We start from the raw sequence: 21,449 nt of genomic DNA, 5'->3' as shown, positions 1-21,449 counted from the left end.
TCATGGGATATTCATGTCCAGTAAACTAAGCTCAACAACTGGTTTAGTTTTGGTTAGTGCCGTTATTCTACAATATACTACTGACACAAAGTTGGTTCAGTCACTTAACTTGAGCCCTATAACATTTAGTCCACAGGATGTAGCTTGGTACATGATAGAAACAAAGTGGCAGACACCATAGCAAAAACTAAATACTTTTCTGTTAAGAATTAGCATGAGAAAATATTTTTGGGGGGAGCAGTCCCACAAATTACAAAATCCCAATGCAACCCATGGATAAAGCCAACACTTTGAAACTCAGCTAAAATTGTTTGGTTGAACCTAAATAAAGCAAAAGTATTTCCTTGATGTTTCAGGTCTTCAGAATGTCAATGATGATAGTTTTCAAGTTCATCCTGTCTAAAGTCCCTGTATGATGTATCATTTAGCTATAAGGTGTAGTTTCCCCTCCCCAAATCCCAACCTTAAACATGGTGGGGGAGAATTGCAAATTGCATATTTTTCTTGCTTGTTGCAAATGCTAAATGCTATTGTGGTAGATATAACGTTTGGATGGGCAGCTTTACTTTGTCAACTGAAGCATTTTTTATGGGTGGGGGGGACAAAGTCTTAGCCAAATGAACTTTTGTCAAACCCTGACCCTTGATTCCTTACGCCTACATCTCTGCTACACATGCACACACGCACACACACAATGCTGCTACACATGCACACACGCACGCACGTACGTATGCACACACACACACACACACACACACACACTCTACACATACTGAGATACCAAACAAAGACACGTACAGTGCCTCTCTCACACACAGAAACACAGGAACGTGCACACACACACACACACACACACACACACACACACACACACACACACACACACACACACACACACACACACACACACACACACAGTATGAGCCTGCCAAGTGAGCTGCACTAAGGCCCTGACCCCCTGGTTCTCCATCTCTCTGGCAGACAGCCGGGGCCCCCAGAAAGACAGGAAGTGGCCTGGTGATTAGGAGAGGGGGCCCGTCAAGGGGGTCCGACATCCCTCTGACGCCCTGTCCCATTCCTGCCAGCCACCCCGCGGATTCTGGAGAGGCCCCGGAAATGTTTGTTGGAGGATCCACGCCCCAGACTAGATAGCAGGGACTGTTATTTGATGAGCTGTAGGCGCTAGTAGTGAGGAGTGTTTGTTATGGGTAGAGTGATATAGCAGAATGAGTGGGTGAGGAGGGAGGAAGAGAGAGAAAGAGAGAGGAGCGAGTGAGCGAGTGAGTGAGCTAGAGGGCTAGATAGCTAGAGAGCTAGTGAGGAAACGGAATAGAAAGTCATTCAGCGGGAGAGCTTTTGAAACACAGGTGCCTTATTTGTCTGCCGATAAAGGCCCATCTGAATGAGCAAACCTGTGAATGAGTGTCTATTTGAGCTATTGAGAGCAAGATGAATGAGCAAGGGTGTGAATGAATGAATGGATGAGAGAGAGAGTGAAGGAGTGTTTGTAAAAAGAGTGAAGTTGCCAATGAAGGAGTACTCCATGGGGTGGCTCAAGGAGACTGTAGTTCCAGCTGTTGGGGAGCGTGGGGTGGAGCGAGGAGGAGGACAAGAGAAAGTGAGAAGGACAAGGCAGAGGGAGGAGGAGCAGAAGGGAGAGAGGTAGAGGGAGGGGAGTAAAGATTGAAAGGGAAGTAGATGGGAAGGAAGAGTAGAGGCAGCAGAATGAGGCAGAGAGGTGGGGAGTAGAGGGGGAGCGATAGAGAGGGAGAGAGAGAGCAGAGTGAGGGGGAGTAGATGGGGTTGGAGGGGTGAGAGAGAGGAGGGAATAGATTTGAGGGGACAGAGAGAGAGGAGTCGGCAGAGGGATGGAGAGGGAGGGGGGTGGGGGGGAGTTTGGTTTTTAGGCAGCCCGTCTCAGACAATGTGACATGGCACACGCTATTAATTCTGGCTCAGCAGAGCCCCTGCCCAGCCATCTGCTCAGGGTCAAGGCGTTTGTTGGGGTCGGCGTCACACTCCCCCCTCCCCTTCTCTCCCCCCTTTTTTAACCACCGCCTGGCAGACACCCGGCCGGCCCCCAAGCCCAATCTCCATAAACAATGCAGGCAACCTGCTCCTGTGGCGAGGCCTGGGCCCACACAGAACAATGGTCTGTCAGGTGACAAGGGCCTCCCGGAGTTAATATACATTACAAACATTTTTTTTTTTGTCAGGCTCGCTCAGCAGCGGCCCGACATGGTTGAATTTGAGCTTGGTGTTCGTTTGTGTGTTCGTTCATTTGGGCGTTTGTTTTGTTTCGTCCGGCCCCCCCACTTCCTCTAAGCGTGGCAGGGTGGTGCTGTTTGAGAGCTTTTTTTGTGAAAAGAAAAAAAAGGAAAAAAAGGAAGGAGGGAGGGAGGGAGGGAGGGAGCAGACATGGAGGGATGCATCTCTTTTTCATTTGTTTCTCTCTCTTTCTCTCTCAATAAATTATGGTACATTTTCACCCATCTCAAAACAATGAATTTATGGGCAAAGATTTAAATATATTCTTCTTCCATGGACTTTTAAGACAGTTGGCAAACCAATATTAATTAATAGTGAAAATATTTAAATATTTGACCTCTAAAACAAATAATGCCCTTTTAAGTAAGGATTTGCGTGAGAGCAGCTTACAGCTAAAGATTTGGGATCTTTAATCGTAGTCTGGAGGGGGGGACCCAAGGTTGGGATTAAAGCCTTGGCTAAAACAAAAAGAAGATCAGACGTCATTAGGAGAGGTATCTACATTATATATACAAAAGTATGTGGACACAACTTCAAATGAGGGGATTCGGCTATTTCAGCCACACCCGTTGCTGACAGGTGTATAAAATCGACCACACAGCCATACAATCTCCATTGGCAGTAGAATGGCCTTACTGAAGAGATCAGTGACTTTCAACGTGGCACAGTCATAGGATGGCACTTTTTCAATAAGTCAGTTCGTCAAATTTCTGCCCTGCTAGAGCTGCCCCGGTCAACTGTAAGTGCTGTTATTTTGAAGTGGAAACGTCTAGGAGCAACAATGGCTCAGGCGCGAAGTGGTAGGTCACACAAGCGCACAGAACGGGACGGCCGAGCGCTGAAGAGCGTAGTGCGTAAAAATCGTCTGTCCTTGGTTGCAACACTCACTATCAAGTTCCAAACTGCCTCTGGAAGCAACGTCAGCACAATAACTGTTCGTTGGGAGCTTCATGGAATGGGTTTCCATGGAAGAGCCAAACGTCGGCTGGAGTGGTGTAAAGCTCGCCGGTATTGGAGCAGTAGAAACACGTTCTCTGGAGTGATGAATCACGCGTCATCATCTGGCAGTCCGACGGACGAATCTGGCTTTGGCGGATGCCAGGAGAACGCTACCTGCACCAATGCATAGTGCCAACTGTAAAGTTTGGTGGAGATGTAATAATGGTCTGGGGCTGTTTTTCATGGTTCTGGCTAGGCCCCTTAGTTCCAGTGAAGGGAAATCTTAACGCTACAGCATACAATGACATTCTAGACGGTTCTGTGCTTCCAACTTTGTGGCATGACAATGCCCCCATGCACAAAGCGAGGTCCATACAGAAAATGGTTTGTCGAGATCGGTGTGGAAGAACTTGACTGGCCTGCACAGAGCCCTGACCTCAACCCCATCTAACACCTTTGGGATGAATTGGAACGCCGACTGCGAGCCAGGCCTAATCGCCCAACATCAGAGCCCGTCCTCACTAATGCTCTTGTGGCTGAATGGAAGCAAGTTCCTGCAGCAATATTCCAACACCTGGTGGAAAGCCTTCCCAGAAAATTGGAGGCTGTTATAGCAGCAAAGGGGGACCAATTCCATATTAATGCCCATGATTTTGGAATGAGATGTTAGATGAGCTGGTGTCCACATACTTTTGGTAATGTAGTGTACATGTCAACATGTACCCAAGGGTATTGTAGGTTTAATCTTTTCCTCTCTTCTTCCATTCTTCAAAATATCATTTTTTTCTCCATCTTTGTTTTATTGAAAGAATAATAATAGAGATTAGTGACAAAGAGTGAGCACTCCAAATGTTACGTTTAAAGTCAGATCTTCCATCCCTGTTTTGAATTGTTGATTTGTTTATTTGATGGGGCGTGTTGATAGGCTGGGGTTTAAGCCCTTTTTAAATCCCTATAATCTGCTCTTCATCAAGTCTGGAGGGCAAAACAAACAAATCGGACCCCCTTCTGTCCCGTAGTCATGGACCAGTCCCTAGAGGGAGACCTCCAAAACCTTCCAGACCGCAATGAGCGTCTCTTTCCCTGTGTAAAGACCACCATTAATATACACGTATACATTACAGATTCACTTCAGTCTCTTTCCTGGAGCTTTGCGTTCCACCTGATTCAATGAATGATGACAAAATAAAGTTGGAACGGTCCCAGACATTAGTCTCTTAAACCCAGTTCACGTCTAACAGCCGAGATGAGACGAGACGGTTTTAGTCTCTAGTAATTCAGGACTACTCAAATCAATGGAGAGTGATTTTGTTGAGAGTGATTTTGAGAGTGATTTTGACACTAACTGTTATTATATGGATATACTGTATACTGAACAAAAATATCAACGCAACATGCAACAATTTCAACAATTTTACTGAATTCATATAAGGAAATTAGTCAATTGAAATAAATTAGGCCCTAATCTATGGATTTCACATGACTGGGCAGGGGCACAGCCATCGGTGGGCCTGGGAGAGCATAGGCCCACCCACTGGGGAGCCAGGCCCAGCCAATCAGAATGAGTTTTTTGCCACAAAAGGGCTTTATTACAGACAGAAATACTCCTCAGCTGTCGGGTGGCTGGTCTCAGACAATCCCGCAGGTGAAGAAGCCGGATGTGGCGGTCCTGGGCTGGCGTGGTTACACGTGGTCTGCGGTTGTGAGGCTGGTTGTACATACTGCCCAAATCTCTAAAACGACGTTGGAGGCGGCTTATGGTAGAGAAATGAACATGAATTGCTCTTGCAACAGCTCTGGTGGACATTCCTGCAGTCAGCATGCCAATTGCATACTCCTTCAAAACTTGAGACATCTGTGGCATTGTTTTGTGTGAAAAAACTGCACATTTTAGAGTGACCTTTTATTGTCCCCAGCACAAGGTGCACCTGTGTAATGATCATGCTGTTTAATCAGCTTCTTGATATGCCATACCTGTCAGGTGGATGGATTATCTTGGCAAAGGAGAAATGCTCACTAACAGGGATGTAAACAAATTTGTGCACCAAATTTGAGAGAAATAAACATTTTTATGCGTATGGATAACTATGTGAGAAAAGAAACAAAACAAAATCGGTGTTGTTTAAAAAAATATATATATATTACAAAGGTTAAACATTTTAACGAGGCCATTTGGAAAAACTGTAACCTTTAATCTCCAGACACAAAAAGTTTTTATTTTTTATTTATTTGTATATATTTTTTCTTAAATATTTTTAGTTTTGTTTGTTTGTTTATTTTTTTCTTATTTTTTTTGTCATTTAGCAGACGCTCTTATCCAGAGCGACTTACAATTAGTGAGTGCATACATTTTGTGAGTGCATACTACACCTCTGCCATAACTGCCTGTCCTCTCTAGTACGAACCTCTCAGTCTTCTCCACTTTATCCATTGAAAGAAAATCGATGACCTTTAAAGAAAAAAAAAATCCAGTCTCTTCCCCTCTTTTCTTCATTTCATTTGGTTTCATTTTTAGACCGTCTTCTTCCTTCTCTGTGGGTTAGCATCTAACTCTTGAGTGTGATTAGGTGAGATGAGTGATGGGCCAATAGGGTGATGTCATGGATGTTCTATCAACGGGTGACCTCATTTGTCCAAACCACATTGACAGCATGGCATCCAAGTGTCAGGAAACAGTCTGGGCCCTCTGAGGGTACTTAGCAAGTTCATCCACATCATCTGTGGAATGGATTTGTGTGACAAGCTCCTTTCTTCTATCTGCTGGCTATCTTTGGGATTGTTTGTGGGGAAGTTGGTCAAGATATAAGGAGTGGAAAGGAAAGGTTGGGAGAGAGATACGGGACTCAAGTTTGACGAGAGAGAGAGAGGGGGGAGAGGAAGATAAATGGGCCTTACCAGAGGGGAGAGAGAGAGAGAGAAAGAGAGAGAGGAGAGAAGAGGAAGAGAGATTCATGGGCCTCAAGCCTCACCAGAGAGAGAGAGAGAGAGAGAGAGAGAGAGAGAGAGAGCCACAGGCCACCAGTTAACCATAACATGGAAAAAGTGACATGACCATCCAAAAAGTGCCAGAACACTGACAGAACACTGACTTTCCCCCTTCTTCTTCTTCTATTTTAGTCCGGTTCCACTTAATGAAGTTTAAAGCCCAGTTCCTGAGCTGGCTCCTGTTTAGCCTTATTGGGTAGCAGAGAGGAAACCATTTTGTTTAATCAGGTTACTCTATAGCAAACATCCCAAATTGCATCATACACACATTAATTGGTAAACTGCGGAGCAGACCCATGGCTGCCTGACCACATTGTGTTGTGTATGCAGACTCACACTTACAGACACACGCATGCACACATGATCGCACACACATGCATGCATGCACACCCATACACACACAAGCACCCACGCACGCACATGTGCACACACACACATACACACACACACACACGCACACACACACACACACACGCACACACACACACACACACACACACACACACACACACACACACACACACACACACACACTGGGGCAGTCAATCTGGGCTCGAGGCCAAGCTGCCAGGCAGGCAGGAAAGTGCAGGGAGCCACAGGAGGAGTGTCTGGGCATCCTGCCAGTCACCCAGAACCCCAGCCACCACACAGCCCCGGGCACTCCCTGCCTGCACCCTGCTGCTGCTGCCCGCTGCCCACTGATCACCGAGTGGGCACACTAGGCCATCACTGTACTGATAACCCTGAATATTGACAGGGAGAGGGGGAGGGAGAGACAGAGACAGGAAGAGAAGGGTGTCCGAAAGATGGGATAAGAGAAAAGGAGGATAGAGAGAAACACAGAGGGAGAGGGAGAAGGGATATTGACATTAGGAAGAGAGTGATGAAGAAAGAGATAAACAGAAACAGAGGATACTGAAAAGGGGAGAGAAATGAAAGCACAGAGAGAGCAAGAGAGCGTGAGTGAGAGAGAGCGCGCGGGGGGGGTAGAATTTAAATGGATGTTTGGCGAAGAGCTGTGTGTACCTTCAACAAGGTAATTGGAATTTCCTCAACAGCACAAGTGTAAAGTGTGTCTTTTGTTCTCGTGTACCTCTGGCTTCAGTTACCCCCTTGGCCTTCTCTCCTTTCTATGCTACAGTCAGGAAAAAGGAGGGAGGGAGAGAGGGTGAAAGACAGAGGTAGGAATAGACACTTTTCAACCTAAAGAAAGAGAGAGAGACAGGGACACAAAGTATACAGAGAAAGAGAGAGAAACACATACACAGATAGAGAGAAAGTGAGAGAGAGGCAGAGAGCGAGAGAGAGCGATAGGGAGAGCAGGAGTGAAAGAGAATGTGTGAGCCTGTGCCAGAGAGAGGTATATGGTTTCCCACAGCTTGTTTTCCTGACTTATCCGTTCTTGTAAGTCCTACGTCCACCCCCCCCTCTCCCTTTCTCTCTCTCTCTCCTTACCTGTCTCTCTCTCCCTCTGTTCCCATCTCTTTCTCTCCCTCCCTCCATCACCGCCCCTCCACAGATCACACTAACGTATCATAGGAGATAAAGAGTTTGGAAAACAGAGCACCGTTTTCCTCTGGCTATTCCCAAAACAGTGTTCGGTTACGCTGCGACGGTCCAGAGAGCCATTCCTTAGCACGCCGACGAGTTTACTTGGGCGAAGGCTCTCTCCTCAAAAACACTCCGCCATTACCCCAGCGCTCTTAATCGCTGTTATTCTAGCTCCACTCTCGAATCAGCCCAGTTTCATCCAAATATTATTGGAGGCAACAATAATAAATGTTGCAATAAATATGTGGTTTAAGTTTATAAATGCATACCAAGTCCCCATTTCTCACTAGATCAGGTGACGGAGAATCTTAAGTAGAATGGACATGCCAATGTAATCATGTAATAGGACATGTTAATGTATACACACATGCGGATTACATATACTACCGTTCAAAAGTTTGGGGTCACTTAGATATTTCCTTGTTTTCGAAAGAAAAGCTATTTTTTTGGCCATTAACATAACATCAAATTGATCAGAAATACAGTGTAGACATTGTTAATGTTGTAAATGGCTATTGTAGCTGGAAACGGCTGATTTTTTATGGAATATCTACATAGGCATACAGAGGCCCATTATCAGCAACCATCAGTCCTGTGTTCCAATGGCACGTTGTGTTTGCTAATCCAAGTTTATCATTTTAAAAGGCTAATTGATCATTAGAAAACCCTTTTGCAATTATGTTAGCGCAGCTGATTAAAGAAGCAATAAAACTGGCCTTCTTGAGACTAGTTGAGTATCTGGAGCATCAGCAATTGTGGGTTCTATTACAGGCTCAAAATGGCCAGAAACATAGAACTTTGTTCTGAAACTCGTCAGTCTATTCTTGTTCTGAGAAATTAAGGCTATTCCATGCGAGAAATTGCCAAGAAACTGAAGATCTCGTACAACGCTGTGTACTACTCCCTTCACAGAACAGCGCAAACTGTCTCTAACCAGAATAGAAAGAGGAGTGGGAGGCCCCGGTGCACAACTGATCAAGAGGACAAATACATTAGTGTCTAGTTTGAGAAACAGATGCATCACAGGTCCTCAAGTGGCAGCTTCATTAAATAGTACCCGCAAAACACCAGTCTCAACGTTAACAGTGAAGAGGCGACTCTAGGATGCTGACCTTCTAGGCAGAGTTGCAAAGAAAAAGCCATATCTCAGACTGGCCAATAAATATAAAAGATTAAGATGGGCAGTCTGAGATATGGCTTTTTCTTTGCAACTCTGTCTACACTGTATTTCTGATCAATTTGATGTTATTTTAATGGAAAAGAAAATTGCTTTTCTTTCGAAAACAAGGACATTTCTAAGTGACCCAAAACTTTTGAACGGTAGTGTACATGCATGCAAAATATGTATTGATACTATATATTGACTTATGCAAACATTATTTACGAATTAGGAATAGTTTATTATCCACAGTAGATCTGCAGAAGGCGTGTGACATTACATTTAATCTTCCGCTTTTTTGTCAAAGGTTCCTTTTATTTTAAACAGTCATATACCATGTTATCCTAACATACATTCCAGATGTATGGAGTGGGCAAGACAACATTATGCATACAGAAGGACTCCAGAAGTCACAAACACAAGCTCCTTTTCCTTCTAACCCTCTCCTCTCTTCCAATGAAAACCACACTATCTGATACCTCAGCCTCTGTCCAAATGATTCATTCTGCATCCATCCATCTAAAAACATTAAAATAAAGGGTAAATGGGATTTAAAACAGTGCATGGTTTTCCAACCACACAATCATTTCATACACACACACACATGCACACATGCACACACACACACTGCTCCTGTTCGCTGCAGATTGCCATCCCTCCATTTCTTTATGATATCTTCTATCAATGTGTGCAAGCATGCACACACACACACATGCACACACACACACACACACACACCCCACACACACACACCCCACACACACAGCCACAGCCACAGCAAGCCCAAAGGCAATACCCAGCCCCGCCACCACAGGCAGGCGGCCGCGTTCCAAACCAAACCAACAATGACATCATACCTAGCTCTCCTTCCTGCTATCCCCTCACGCCATCATTCCCCAAACAATGGGCCCTGTCCAACATCCACCGTTAACCCCCCTGTCACCCTGTAATTACAGGTCAATCTCAGCCATGCCAGGGGGCAGAGAGAAGCAGAGAGCTCTACTTCTGGTCTGGTCCCGTGCCCGTCTGGGATTCCACACAGAAACATGTGGTTAGTGTTTCTTTCTCTGAATGGAGCAGGAGAGAAAGAGGAGGGGAGGAGGGAGAGAGAGAGAGAGAGAGAGACCACAGACCACTCAGGTTCAGAGCCTCAAAGGAAGACGGCTTGAAAGCTCAGGTGGGATATTTCACTTCTATTCAGTGAGGAAATTTCCTTTTCTGTTATAGGACCAGTATAGTATACTGTATATGGTATTGCTTCACGCTTTGTGAATGCTTCCATAGAAAGGTATAATGACGCATAGAGAATGAAGTTAGCCATGCCCACCCTTCTTGAAACTTCAGACAGTATATCATGGCTTAAAAGTCTGTTGCTCTACCGACTGAGCTACCCTGGCTCTTTGGCATAATTGGTTATAAAAGCCTGATCAAACAATCCTGCGAGATGACGTCCGAAGCTTTTTTTTAAAGAGTTGTTGAATGTAAACGTGTCATTTTGCTGGGTCAGATCCTTCTGGTCTGGAAGGCCTACTAAACCCACTGCTGTGGTTGCTGTCAGAGTTAGATCCTTCACCGCTCGCTGTGGCCACTCCACCAGTATGCATAATAAGAAGAAGGATTCCTCATCGGGCCAGGCAGGCCAAGAGAGGACAGCCTGTGTTCCGTCAACAGTTCCAAAATTCCATTACTTTCCCAGAATCCTTGCTTCAAGCCAAGTCATATATTCTGTTGTCATCTACAGGGCTCTAATGAAAACCCACGAGAAACAGAAAACGTGTGTGTGTGTGCATGCGCACGTGTGTGTGTGTCTGTGTGTGTGTGTGTGTGTGTGTGTGTGTGTGTGTGTGTGTGTGTGTGTGTGTGTGTGTGTGTGTGTGTGTGTGCTGCATGTGTGTGGTGCAGGCACAGTGGCTTCGACAGAAATAGATACCGTATATGATTCACCATGATTCACCGTCAATATTAAACATCCATTAGCTTGTTTCATTATATTCTGTCAGTGGTATGTAAGAAAGCATAGTTTGAGTTATTAAATTAGCCAGTAATCTGTGCTCACCACTAATAATAGGATACGTTGTTGGACATAGAACCTTGAAAAAGAAAGAGACTGACGCACCATGAATCACTGACAACTGGTTCAGTCCAATTTCAACAAAGTCTTCTGTAACATGTCATCCAAAAGCACCATTGATGGAGATCATTTTACCCCCATTTATCCCCTGTTACATTAACTAATGTGTTGTCAAATCCATGTACAACATAAGTGGCTTCAGTGTGGAGCTTGCTGAAATACCGTTTTTTAAGGGTCGTCTGGAGGCTTTGCTGTTTATTTTTATATTTGGTTCCTGCGACCTCGGAAAAAACGCCCTTGCCAGGAAATATGAATAAAAATCAGCTGAACGCATATAAAGTTGCTTTTAAAGAACTTTCCACATCGTGTAATGTGGGTGATCGCTTTGATACATCTTCATTTCTCAGATGAAAGTGTCAAGTCTTCATGCGCCTAGTAAATCACAATCTTTTTCTTTCCTTTTTTGAGAGCATCCAAGAATGTTCAGGAATGGCATGACTGCCTACAGCTCTGGCCTGGTACTGAGGGGCCCAAGTCAACAGTCCCCCATGCTGCTAAATGTATGATGGATATAAAGATTCTAATGGAACTGTATTAAAATGGAACAGTGCAAAGCAGTTTGATTGACAGCCAAGCCGCACACAGCATGATGCATCAGTACTGTAATGGTGTGTATATAGGACAAGAGACCGGACTACTTCAATCTGCTATGTTCTGACTGAGAATATGTTAATGCAGAAAACTACATATTTAGTAGTTTGTAAAGCAGTAATATTCTGTGGAGATGTGGAAAAGAGTTTGGTAAATACATGATCTGCTAACAAAGATTCAATAGATTGTGCTGAATTTCACTGTGACCAAATTATATACCTTTGACACATTTCTAGACGCTGGGCAGCATTCAAGACCCCTAAAGTCCCTCTTCACCTCCCTCTTCACATCCCTCATTCACCAGCTTTGTGGAGAGCCTAGGAGCCTAACACGCTACCTTCCTCCCACTTAAGCCTATACAATCTAGTCTTAAACGTGCCATCAACTTCCTTTAAGAACCCCTCTGAGCTTCTCTGAGCTTAACCCATTGAATTCCATAGAGTACACAAGCCGGGAACCTGTTTTACACGATTAAGGGGTCGCTGAGTCTTGCCCCGCTCGCTGCCCCTCACATTTGTCTGTTTTTTGCAATCAGGCTGAAAGAGAGAAAGGGTTCTTGTGTGTGGAGGGTTGTTTTTATTGTGCAGAGGATACACTTAGCCTGCTAATGGGACAGACTGGTCAGCACTGAAGAGGTCAGCTGTTGGGACTAGGAGAAAGTGAAAAGGCACCTGTTATTGTGCTCACACACACAGAGAAATGTACACACTCACACAGGTGCACACACACACACACGCGCGCTGCACACACACCAGACATACACACTACACCACAGATCTCAGTACCTTTCCACAGACCTCAGTACCTTTGTACATGTGTCTAATCATTTCAAAAAGACCTCAAAACACAAACAAACAAAACCAATAAGAAACGGGAGAAACCATCAATACGTCATTCACATTTCAATGGTATAGTCTGCCCATGCACACTGCTTCAATTAAAGCTTTGCTGAAATAAACAGAATACAGATCATTGCAGCAATACCTCCACAACTGAGCAGTGGAGAGCTGGAACCCAACACTGACCATAATTATGTATTGCGGTTCTGCACCAAACATTTTTGAACATTGTTCAACACAACCACACACACAACGACTATGATGGCCTTCCAGTAAGTCCAACATTATTGTTTAGTTTTGAGTTTCTGTTGTCATCCACAGGACTCTGATGAAAACCCACGAGAAACAGAACATGTGTGTGTGTGAGAGTATGTGTGTGTGTTACTGTATGTGTGTTACCGTATGTTTATTTCTGTGTGTGTGTTTCTGTGTGTGTGTTACTGTGTGTGTGTGTGTTACTGTGTGTGTGTTACTGTGTGTGTGTGTTACTGTGTGTGTGTTACTGTGTGTGTGTTTCTATGTGTGTGTTTCTATGTGTGTGTTTCTGTGTGTGTGTTTCTGTGTGTGTGTTACTGTGTGTGTGTGTTACTGTGTGTTCAAAGATAATTTTCTCTCTCTCTTTCTCTCTGGGCAATGAGATGGAGTAATGTTAGCTAGCTGTTAGCTCACCCCAGACCACACTGTCTGTCACTTGGCCTGTAAGACTGCCTGCTGGGATGTGCTTTTTCCAGACATTGCTAAATACTTACGTTATCTGTTTCCACAGAGTTTAGGCCTGGTAACCCAAGAATGTGGCCCAGTGCTACAGTACATTGTTTTTGAGGGCAAGAAGTAGCTATACTGGAGAACAGGAATTCAGCTATAGACCATGGTTAATTGATAGTGTGTGTGTATGTGTATGCCTGTGTTCTGTGACACATAAACATGTCACCACAATTGTCCTCACAATAACGGAAACATGGATACATGTGTCCCTTTGAATCCTAAGGATCCCACACAGTGACAGTGACAACAAACTGTTCACAGACAGTTGAGCTGTAAAAGTCATCCCAATTTGATTTGAAAACCTCCCCCACAACACAAGCAACATGCTTCAAAGCTCACTCTGTCTTTCATTAACGACTTTTGGAACTCTTTACAGTTCTTGTTTGTTTATTCTAAATTCCCTGTGTATCCACTAATTTAGTTCTCTCAGTTCATTTCCATGCATGACATATTCCCCATTAGAACCTAAGTAGTATATTATATTCCGTTCCTCCCCCTCCTAAACCTAAAATTACTCCTGCTGTTACTTAATCCCTCCAGTTTGTCTGTCTGTCAACCCTGGTTCCCATAGCAATTAGAGGGGAAACATTTACCCGTGAACAATTACCGATGCTCCTAACAACTACTCAAATATAATTGTCACCGCTGCGTTCAGAAAAGCAATCAATCGGTATGGGTTGATTTGTGTGATGGGTTGATTGCTTGGTGATAAAACTGTTGCAGAGAGACAATGTGTGGCTGTTGTAGGTTATGGCGGGATCGTGGCCTCTATTCAGAGGGCTGTATGATGAAGGGTGCCCATCTACATTCTCCACTGAATGGGACAGAGACAATGTAAAGAACACAGGATACCATATGACACATTAGGAGGATGCGATAGTACATGATGTATAGGGCTTATTCTACAACTGGCAGGTGTAAGCAGCTTAAAAGTGAGAGACGTTTGACATTTAAAATACTTTTTAAAAAATGTACTAGGTAATTGGAGTTAGGGATTTCATACACCTCAGTGAAGTGAGAGTATACTTCTGTAATGAGAAGCTATTTATTTAGGTACACTATAAGTAGTGGCCTGCAATACATATTGCATTAGGACCGGGAATTGCTAGGGACTTTATGATACGATATCACAATACTTTGTGCTGATAAGATATGCGTTCCGATTCTAACGATTCAATTTCTGTACGGTGTGCGCCGGGGGAGTGATGCGTCCCCTCAAGAATGTGGTTCTCTTCCTCTCGCCGCACACTCCGATTTCCCCTTATTTCACTCAAACGCTCGAGGAGCTGTCGTTGGAGGAATCTGGAAAACACCAGCAGGGAATGAGAGGAATTTCAGCTTTTTGTTTTCCCTTACTTTTATTTTTTCTTCCATTCTCTCCGCTCTTTACTTTGGAAGTGGCTGTGCTCGCTGGGATCTCAAGTTCTTTTTTTTCTGAAAGGTAACCAACAATAACAACATCTCATAAACAATGGGGTTTGTTGATTGAGGGGTTGACAGGGAGGGTGAGTGTTATTGGCCTTGGCTCTGGGTTTTGTTGGCATCAGGCCCAAACAGATTTTTTTTTTTTACATACTGTAGGCTACATTTTAGTGTGGACAGGACTGCCTATAACTTAGAAATGTAGGGAGGTAATCAAATCCCATATGTTTTATAGACTCCCTTCCTTTCTCTCTCTTTTTATTTCTAAAATATTCTGCAGGGACTGTTATCAGTCCTGGATTCTGATGGGAAAGTTACGATCAGTGAAACGTACCACAAGGCAAAGCCAAACATTATTTCAACAGTTTTGGGATCAGTGCCTTTGTTGGTTCACATAGGCAATGATGCTTTTGTGCATGAGATCGTAAAATATTCCCACTAATCTCATTCTCACACACCTTCCAGTCATGAAGCAAAATTGGCCAATTCTACAAACTGGGCCTTCTACTATGGCATGGTGGAGTGTGTGGGAGTTTGATGTGGGCTGAGGTTTGAGATCTGCAGGTGTTCAAGTGTGTGTGCATTCCCGTTGTCTTGGTTACAGTGATTTCTTCGCACTGCACTTTTGTCTAGTTGTGTTTCACTTTATCATTAGTTTTTTAGTTGGTTCTTTAGCCAGTGTCCCTGTCCCTAAAACATAGTGCAAGTGACATGGACATCTATCAATACAAATGTATTGAAAAATATACCCCAAAGAATAAAAAACGAATTGGTTTTCTTTGAAACCAATACATCTAAGTAGGATATAGGCCTGCTGAGAACATGACTACCTCTGTCACTGTCTGAGCAAAGAGTGACACCTTGTGGACATCATTTGTATCACATCCAATGCACTACAAGACAAGTACCTTGCAGCAATTTCAAGTGGACATTTGGTCTAAGTGCTTTCAACATTATTAATCGGATAAAGTAACTATCCATCCACCGAATCACACAAGCACACATGTAGCATTCACTCACACAAACACTGCAACTGAGATTCAGCATCTTCAATGGACAGTCTTAATCAGCATCAGTGTCTTCTTTTCCATAGCAGGGTCAGTTGTTTGTGGTCATCACTTTGGCTTGTAGGGATCAGAACATACTTTCACACCTGAAAATAAATTAAAAGTATGTATATGTAGCTCAGCTAGTAAGGTTACTGGAGACCTCATGCTGCTTCATGGGTGCTGAGAGGGGATCCGATTAATACATTTGAGCTTTTCAATAGTAAGGCATCATAACCTTCCATTTGAACTGGCTTTTAAGTCTACTTATCCACTGGTTGCACGTCTTCTTGGTTGACTCCTGCTTGGTTTGCTCTGGACTTGCTCTGCAGACAGGTGAGGAAGAGCTTTTCAATAGTGTAGAAAGTATGGGTAGACACACTATGACAGCTAAGCAGGATTCAACCCTGTGTACACTACCTACCACCTGTGCATAAAAAACCAGACCTCTTGGCATTGTTGGCAGAACAGATGGATGCAGTTCACTGCATGATTCATATAATTCACCAATACATTTCTTAGTAGTCCAACAAATATTGCTATCAGGTTGTAAATCACAGCTGGCCTGGTACATTGTTTGCTGCCTCCATTTGGGAAACACTGTTTCAGTTTCAATGACTCAATATTTTGGACAAAAACGGACGAATCTAACTAAGGCTGGGAATGTCAATACAATCAAACTAGCAAGGGCAATGATCACAAGTCAGTCATAACGTGGCTAATAGGCTAGCGTATCTATTATGTAGCAAGCTAAGAACACAGAGCCTAATGTTAGCTAGATAGCTATAGCTGCTATGTAATGTCATTGGAGGAGATGGTGAGTGACTGGCTTTTTCCCCTCATCGTTTTAAGGTGGCTATTCAGCTAGAGATGCAGATGTCATTTGGTTAGCTAGCAAGAACTTGAAAGACTCCCTTACGAAAGCAGATTGCAGTCAGAGTGCTGTATAACTGCGTCCAAAATAACACCGTTTTTTTACTGCAGTAATTTTGCAGTGTGACTGCAGACACAGTGCATTATAACTGCAGTACACTGCAGTTATTCTGCAATTAGTGCGTCCAAAATACCACAGTCGACTGCAGTTACTGCACTTTTACTGCAGTTTCACAACTGCTATCTTTTTTTTGTAAGGGCTGTTATCCAGTTAGCATATCTCACTCTGGCAAATTCACTCTGCCTATCTACTCCGATTTCAGAGCACTCTCGTGAGTGTGCCAGATTGCAGAATAACTGATGAATTTACGAATGTGTAACACCCGCTAGATATGACCGGTGTCAGTAAACGTAGGGAAAAAAGTAATAGTTAGTCACGAATGCTCTAGATAACATGTAAACAGCCTAACCCGCTCTGCTACAGCGAGTAAAATGGTCAGTGAGGTGTTCTCTCATTTGTGTCTGGAAGTACAATATATCCCAGACTGCACACATACATCTCGCTGACGTCGGCCCGATGTATACATGATACATCCGGCCAATGTAATTTAGTATGGAGAGCATTTGCACATTGGCAGTATGGAAAGTCAAAAGGTTAAAATCGTCTTACCCAGAACACGTCTTAACACTTGTAATGATAATTTTTCACTTGCTTTTTTCAAGTGTCAAATGTCATTTCTTGTGCACGTGTTCATTACACCTGTTTAGTACATTTACAGGTGATTAGAATGCTTGTTATGGTCATTTTTACTAATAGGCTAGCGTAAAAATGACCATAACAAGCGAGGGGGGCCGACCCCCTGCCCTCGACCACCAGGCGGCGCCACTACATCCACCCTGCTCTCTGCACCAGGAAGAATGGGGGAGACGGCAAGAGAGGGATGGGCCAACCCAGAGCCAACCCAGGGAGGGGCTGCCGACAGCCGGAGAGAAGGCCCAACCTCTGCCAGTGGCCAGCAGGGGGCGCCACTAAATACACCCAGAGAGATCTGGGGCCGACCCAGGGAGCGGGAGCCAACCCCCGGACAGGGCGGGCCGACCCCCGCCACTTCATCCAGCCAGCTCCCTGCCCCAAGGAGATGGATGGAGAGGGCCCAGTGAGGGGGGGGCAACCACTGGAGGGGTCCTAACCCCCACCCACGGCCACCAGGGTGCGCCACTACGAGAGAAATAGTATAGAGAGAAATATTAATGGCGTCTTTTTGTAGGCACTAACTCCGCCATGGTTCGTTCAACAGCCTATGGGGTAATGAATTGCATTTAGGTAGGAAAAGTACTTATTTGATAAATACAGGCTTAGGAAATGTTATACGTTTTGTTCTATGAGAATCTTCATAAGCTAACGTCACATTTTGTTATTTTTTAAGCATTTATAATTGATAAAGGTCATGTTAAATGACTGATATCATCTCATAGAAGAAAACGTGTAAGATCTCCTAAGCCCGTCTTAACCTGACCTTATTTTGGGCGTTTTGTCACATTTCTACCATTATTACTTTTACATTTTAGTATTTATGCAGACGTTCTGGTAATATTTTGCTAAATACAGTTTCAATACAGTTGAAGTCGGAAGTTTACATACACTTAGGTTGTACTCATTAAAACTTGTTTTTCAACCACTCCACAAATTTTTTGTTAACAAACTATAGTTTTGGCAAGTCGGTTAAGACATCTACTTTGTGCATGACAAGTAATTTTTCCAACAATTGTTTACAGACAGATTATTTCACGTATAATTCACTGTATCACAATTCCAGTGGGTCAGAAGTTTACATACACTAAGTTGACAGTGTCTTTAAACAGCTTGGAAAATTCCAGAAAACGATGTCATGGCTTTAGAAGCTTCTGATAGTCTAATTGACATCATTTGAGTCAATTGGAGGTGTACCTGTGGTATTTCAAGGCCTACCTTCAAACTCAGTGCATCTTTGCTTGACATCATGGGAAAATCATAAGAAATCAGCCAAGACCTCAGAAAAAATATTGTAGACCTCCACAAGTCTGGTTCATCATTGGGAGCAATTTCCAAACACCTGAAGATACCACGTTCATCTGTACAAACAATAGTACGCAAGTATAAACACCATGGGACCACTCAGCCGTCATACTGCTCAGGAAAGAGACGTGTTCTGTCTCCTAGAGATGAACGTACTTTGGTGCAAAAAGTGCAAATCAATCCCAGAACAACAGCAAAGGACCTTGTGAAGATGCTGGAGGAAACAGGTACAAAATTATCTATAGCCACAGTAAAACAAGACCTATATCGACATAACCTGAAAGGCCGCTCAGCAAGGAAGAAGCCACTGCTCCAAAACCGCCATTAAACAGCCAGACTACGGTTTGCAACTGCACATGGGGACAAAGATCGTACTTTTTGGAGAAATGTCCTCTGGTCTGATGAAACAAAAATAGAACTGTTTGGCCATAATGACCATCGTTATGTTTGGCGGAAAAGGGGGGATGCTTGCAAGCCGAAGAACACCATCCCAAACATGAACCACGGGGGTGGCAGTATCATGCTGTGGGGGTGCTTTGCTGCAGGAGGAACTGGTGCACTTCACAAAATAGATGGCATCATAAGGAAGGAAAATTATGTGGATATATTGAAGCAACATCTCAAGACATCAGTCAGGAAGTTAAAGCTTGGTTGCAAATGGGTCTTCCAAATGGACAATGACCCCAAGCATACTTCCAAAGTTGTGGCAAAATGGCTTAAGGACAACAAAGTCAAGGTATTGGAGTGGCCATCACAAAGCCCTGACCTCAACCCTATAGAACATTTGTGGGCAGAACTGAAAAATGTGGTCCTCTGTAGCTCAGCTGGTAGAGCACGGCGCTTGTAACGCCAAGGTAGTGGGTTCGATCCCCGGGACCACCCATACACAAATATGTATGCACGCATGACTGTAAGTCGCTTTGGATAAAAGCGTCTGCTAAATGGCATATTATTATTATTATTAAAAAGCGTGCGCGAGCAAGGAGGCCTACAAACCTGACTCAGTTACACCAGCTCTGTCAGGAGGAATGGGCCAAAATGCACCCAATTTATTGTGGGAAGCTTATGGAAGGCTACCCGAAACATTTGACCCAAGTTAAACAATTTAAAGGCAATGCTACCAAATACTAATTGAGTGTATGTAAACTTCTGACCCACTGGGAATGTGATGAAAGAAATAAAAGCTGAAATAAATCATTCTCTCTACTATTATTCTGACATTTCACATTCTTAAAATAAAGTGGTGATCCTAACTGACCTAAGACATGGAATTCTTACTAGGATTAAATGTCAGGAATTGTGCAAAGAGATGTATTTGGCTGAGTTGTATGTGAACCTCCGACTTCAACTGTATACTGTAACACATCTCTGGGCATCTTTTAGCATTTTCTTCACAGTAACATATATTTTCAGTCTTTATTGGTCTTATTACACCAATTATTTATTCATTTATGGCTTTGAAAAATCTATTTAGTTCCTCCACATTGAAATGAATGGCGGCCAACTTGAAAATAGGCTGCTGTGACTGATTTTACACTAAATCTATGATGACTCTATGAAGCTTTTCCAATGGGTCTCCTTGTTCTGTGGGAAGTTTGGTGTAGTTATCATCTAGGGTACCATCCCATTGCTGCCCATTCTATTTTGTCAATATACCCCAAAATGCATACAGGTACTGTATGACCTTTGACCCCCCAAGGTGGACCCATGGAGATGTCATTAACGTTCCAATTATTTCATACCTTATTTCATACCTCAAGTTAATAACATATCAATTGCATTATTTTGCAAAGATTGTTCCCTGATTATACAATAATTTATATTGTCTGGATGTCAACAATTTTGCCTCTGAAGTAATAAGCTATAAGTCCATGTGAAAACAAATCCCCTCCATCGTGTTTTCATTCTTTTATAGAAACAATGTTCCTCCAGCCTTTGTCTTGAATAGTGATGTCCTACTCATTCTGACACTATACATTCACTAGATAGGGGTGTAAGTACCTACTTTTCCAAAACCCCATCTGTTTGATTATTAGATTCAGGTATTAATAGTCACTACCCTTTACAGGCCACAAAGCCTGGATGAAAATATTGTTTCTACAAAGGAAATAAACTGTTGAGGAGGTTGCAGTGGAGGAAGGACCATGGTCATTCCAAAGCCCATTTATTCTGGAACAGAGTAATACATCAAATCAAGCTCTATTTATATAGCACATTTCACAGACATAGACGCAACACAATGCACTTCACAGGAAAAACTATGAACTATGGAATATTTACTACACAAGAAACATAAGAGGATACAAATAATATTAACAATTTAAGACTAAAAAAAGAACCCTAAGGAAAAGCAAAGCTAAAAAGGTAAGATCCCTTTTAAATATGCCCACAGTTTCGGCCCCCCTCAGGTTCTCGGGCAACGGGGCATAATAACTAAAGGCTGCCTCTCCATGCCTCTTGGTCCTAGGCTTTGGGATATTTAAAAAGCCAGTGCCAGAGGACCTGAGGGACCTACTGGGTACATAACTTAAAAGCATGTCTGATATGTATTGGGGTGCACAATAGTGGATTGGGTTGAAAACCAATAGAATCATCTTAAAATTAATTTTAAAACTCACAGGCAGTCAGTGCAGAGACTTTAAAACTGGTGTAATGTGTGCTCTCCGTCTGGTCTTGGTCAGTACCCGTGCTGCAGCATTCTGTATGTTTTGCAGTTGACCAATGGCTTTCTTGGGTAGACCAGACAGGAGAGCATTGTCAGGGTGTCAGTGTGATGCAGTAGGACGAAGTCAGGCGCAGGACACAGAGCTAATCGAAAACGTAT

The sequence above is a fragment of the Coregonus clupeaformis genome, chromosome 39, assembly GCF_020615455.1.
Source record: "Coregonus clupeaformis isolate EN_2021a chromosome 39, ASM2061545v1, whole genome shotgun sequence".
NCBI classification, from domain to species: Eukaryota; Metazoa; Chordata; class Actinopteri; order Salmoniformes; family Salmonidae; genus Coregonus; species Coregonus clupeaformis.
The sequence above is the reverse complement of the archived record's forward strand: the minus strand, read 5'-3'. Positions refer to the sequence as shown.